A 4,813-nucleotide genomic window follows, 5' to 3' on the forward strand; every position below is an offset into this window, starting at 1 on the left:
GAGAAGTGGAGGGAAGAAGGAGGGTGGAAGAGAGAGCGAGCGAGCGAATGAGAACGAAAGAGAGAGAGAATGTTGGGAAAGCAGGGTGAATCGCGGAAAAGAGGCAAGAGGGTGGTTATTCCAAGCTGCACCCCGTGGCTGTCCCAGTGCATTGCCATGGCAACCGACCCTGAAACACCCTGCGGTCGTCGCGCCATCGGGCTTTGCTTTCCGATGATAGTAATAATGTATCCTCGCTTTCGTTGATGTAGGTCGCAGGATGTATACCATGCCGCCAAAGGAAGGCCAGTTTTTCCACCTGCATCCTCCTTGATCGGCTATGAATCGACAATTTTAGAGGGCCTTACGACGCTTCGTTTCTTTCCATCCTCGTCCTACTTCCTTCCATCTCCACTTTTTCACCGCCACTTCTCCAACTTTTTTGTACCTTCAACCGTTCCTCTCGCGCTTCGCTCTCGTATCTCCATTGACACATTTCCTTCCTGTTTTTTCTTTTTTTTTTCTTTTCATAGAATCGAAGAAGGAATTTATATAATTCGACGTAAGAGGTATCCTCTTACGCGATGATAATTATTAATTATTATCATAATATATTATTATTATCAATAATATATACGGATGTATGGGCCGTTTGTATTATTTTGAATATTAATCATCGAGGTATACGATATATATAATTGGCAAAACGTTTTAAGTATCGCGAAACAACGAGTAGTAAGGGAAACGAGGTTGGAGTAAAACATGATGTGTTTGTCGATGCATCGCAACGAGTGGCGTCGGCGTTTTTAATCGGCGCCACTTGTTTCTAACGACCCTCCTTTGTTTAAAGTCCCTACAGCGTGCTCCAGCTTTAATCCCCGCGATATTTCCAACCTCCGTTTTCGTCACCCGTCCCTACTCCATCCCTCAACCCGTTTCCCGTCACCCATCACCCGTCACCCGTTATCCACTACTCGACGGCCTCTCTTTTCACGCCATTCTCCGCCAACCTCTTGGACGATTAAGCGATCGAATCACGGAAAAACATGATTATAACCCCTTTTCTCCCTTCTTTTTGACTTTACGAGAGATCGAATGAGCTCTACTTTGCAAAGCTAAGACACAAGTATGACAAATATTTCATTTTATACGGTTTAAGATACCAAATTTTGTGAATGTATGTCTAAAAAATATATAATATGTATATATATATAATATATATAAAAATATAAAATATATAATATATCTTATATAATATGTCTAATTTATTGATAATTCATTCAAGTATTTTGAAAAATATGAACGATACGAAAAAATGTTTCAGATAAAAATATGTATTATGTAATACTAGTTTATATAACCTCCTTTGGTAGGTTATATAAAGATGAATTTTAATTTTTCAAATTTTTATCATACGTTTTATAATTGATGCAATAGTATTATAGTATTAAAATACTATAAAAATAGTATTATATTTATGTCGAAAGATCATTAATTTAGGAGATATTGTAATTTAAAATTCAAAAACCTATCATATGAAAAATAAAAATACGCGAAGCGCTATTCTACTGTTTTATACTCTTTTTTCTTTTTTACACAATATTCTCTTCAATTAAAAATTTAAATAAAGAAATAATTAATTGCACCGATTAATGCAATAAAAATTATATAATTCCATTTAAAAAATTAAAATTGGCCTATATATGATCTTTACGCATCAATTTATAAATTCATATTTTTTGAAATTTTCGAATGAGTTATAATAAATTAGAGACTTAAATATAAATTGTTTAATGCTTTATTAAATAAAAATAAACAAAAATTTAAAGGAGACAGTTAAGAAATATTTATATATAATTTTATGTAAGTTGTGTACTATCTGTAATCATTATAACATTATTATATTATTAATATTATCTCTGACCTATATTTCATCATTATATCGCAGTAACTACGCCCGCTACTGTTCCTTCGAATTCCATATTTTTATTAACGTTCGCAGAATTATGTATATACAACATTTTATGCTCATTATATATTGACAAAGTTTGGCACTTAATATTTTTCTGTATAATACAACTTCATTAATATTTTTTCACATGGTTACACGATTATAGACGATCACTTCGAAATCTTTTTCTTTTTCTTTGATCATCAAAGTTCGAGTCATTAAGACAGTCGACTAGCTAACTGAAACGTAATTTCAACGCTAACGAGTCGGCGATGCGCCGCTTGATTGCTCCAATGTACGAACTTCTCCGATAATTAACGAAGACGAGCCGACGACGATCTCGTATCGACAGAAGGTAACAGTTGTTAAATTATTAGTTCGACGATTGGTAAACGAGATCGTTGCAAAATTTCTCAGAACATTTGATCGTATTATCCAAAACGAGAAAGAGAAGATCGTTACCTATTTTCGTTCAACGAGCCCATTAAGCGTCGCAAGATTAAGCCCGTCATGTCTAATTAGGTTTAAGCAGTGTGACAGGTGTAAAGTATTGCTGACCGTAGCGTTGCATGGATCGGTGGGTACCGTGATTTCTGGGATTTCGTAGAGAACCGGATTTAATCTAGGCTGTACCTGTGTATACGTTTCATGCGCGTTTATTTTGCTTGTATATAGGTAATTTACCTATATACAATCTATGTATATTCGTTATATGTATAGCATGTGTAAATACCTGTATGTATATTTATCGTCCGGAATGGCATCATGTTATCGGGCTACCGTTTTCTCGAGCGACTAACCTAGAAAATACCGGTGCTTTGTCCTCGGGAACTCAACCGGTCGAGACTTGGTTGGCTGCGAGAAAAGGGAGATAGAAATTGGTAAACGAGAAATTCTTTGAGAAAATTCCTCGCCATTTCGAATTCTAGTTAAAATTCCGCCCGCGTCGTCTCATCGATTCTCTGATAAAACTTTTCCTCCTGACGAACCTCGTGAGAGGTACAGAGGAATTCGCAATTTCTCAGGACACGAGGCGTCGATAGAGTTTGTTAGGGTTGGTAAGTAGCACGCGTTCGACACGTCACGTTGATCAATCCAATTCGCTATCGATGTTCGGTAACTCATCGGACCAACGTCAACCGCGTCACAGTTTTTGCTTCCCTGGCAATTTAACGAATCACAAGTTGTCCAATCCACGAAACGAACCGTTTTTCCCCCCTTTCGAGGATATCGATATCCTCCAATGACGGGAATGCATCTATAACCGGAAACTGCATCGAGTTTAACTGGGGGACTTTTTCGAGTTTGCCAATCGAGATGTTTTTATTTGGGAATTTGACACTTATCACTAGATCGACTAGAAGGAATCGAAATAAGATGATGATGATAAATGAAAATAAATGCATAATATATGCGTGGTGAGAAAGATAAGACAATATTTTTAATTCTTCAAGTATTGAGCATTTTAGAAATAAATTTTTTATTGAAATAGTATTTAAATAAAAAAATATTTCAAATATACAAGATATTAATTTATTCATACTTTTAAAGAATCGAATCTAGAGATCAAAATAAATATAAAGGTTGATATATAAAAATCTGAATTGAAGTTTATTTATTAATTTATTTATAAGAAATTATAAAAGTTTACATTAGATGAAGCTAAAGAATCGGTGATAATCTAATTAATCTGAAAAATAAAGTATCTCTATTTTCGTCTCGATTATTTGTATCGAAACGCAAATTTCAATCGTTTATAATTTAATAAAGCTTTAATTTTTACCAACATTTTAACATCAATTTGATTTTTAAGATTGTCTCCCTCAATATGTTTTATATTAATATTTTGTATATTGATCAATTTATACAAACTCATAAAATAAATAAATATTATAAAAATAATTATAAAATTATAATTATAAAAATATGAAGAAATAGTATTTCAAATAATTTTAAAGTATTTTTCTATCTTTACTATTTTATAGTATTTGAATATTTTATAATATAAAATCACAATATTATATTGTATAAAATTCAATCTATATAAATTAAACATAAGATTCTTAATTTTTTTATTTTCGTATAAATAAATTGCTCATAATATAAATTTGAAAAACTTTTTTAAATTTTGAATAATTCATTTCTGCAAAATAGTAATGGAACTAATAAAAATGATAATAAGTACAAATGATAATAAATAAATGGGAATGTAATTTTTTTATTTTTTTTTTCTTTCAAATTAATCTTCGAATTCAATATGATTTTTACATTAATTGTTTTTTTATATTAATTGTTACATTAATTGTTTAAAAAACTTTAAAAGTCATTTTTAAATCATTTTTAAATCATTTAATTTTTAAAATTAAACTCTTTTTGTAAATTGCATTATTTCATTTTGTTGAATATCAAGATTGAATTGAAATTGTTTATCTTTCAATTTTAATTAAAGAATCAAAAAAAAAAAAAAAAGGAAAGAATGAAAATGATAAATTAGAAGAGTCAAGAAGATGGTTAAAATAGTTAATATTTCTTTTTTATTTAAAAACAATGTTATGGATGTGTACGCAGATATATTGTTATGTAACAATATTCTTTTTAATTAAAAAAGAAATGTTTCTACATTCCTTATTTTCTTGATTTAGCAATAACAAATATTTACACAATTAAAATAGAAATTGAAAGATAAACAATTTCAATCCGAACTAGTGAAGTGTATCAAAGCTATTCAGACAAAATAATTCTTAAATTTTTTTAAACCATTAAATGACTGATAAAAACATTTTTTGAAGTTTTTATGAGTCATTTAATGATTTAAAAAAATTATTTATTTATTTATTTATTTATTTATTTATTTATTTATTTATTTATTTATTTATTTATTTA

The 4,813-nt window shown here is 30.3% G+C and overlaps 1 protein-coding gene and 1 long non-coding RNA gene across 2 annotated transcripts in view; one reads left to right on the forward strand and one right to left on the reverse strand.

Annotated features, from left to right (window-relative positions):
• Nucleotides 1-3,211, reverse strand: part of LOC116185615 — a 6,099-nt gene extending 2,888 nt beyond the window's left edge. Inside the window, exon 1 of the long non-coding RNA XR_004150482.1 lies at nucleotides 1,904-3,211. This is a non-coding gene — a long non-coding RNA (uncharacterized LOC116185615). The remainder of the gene's footprint in view (nucleotides 1-1,903) is intronic.
• LOC102671129 overlaps nucleotides 1-4,813 on the forward strand; it is a 47,737-nt gene that overhangs the window by 17,757 nt on the left and 25,167 nt on the right. The gene's annotated exons all lie outside the window — the stretch shown is intronic.

This window comes from Apis dorsata, unplaced genomic scaffold (assembly GCF_000469605.1).
Source record: "Apis dorsata unplaced genomic scaffold, Apis dorsata 1.3 scaffold_225, whole genome shotgun sequence".
Taxonomy (NCBI): domain Eukaryota; kingdom Metazoa; phylum Arthropoda; class Insecta; order Hymenoptera; family Apidae; genus Apis; species Apis dorsata.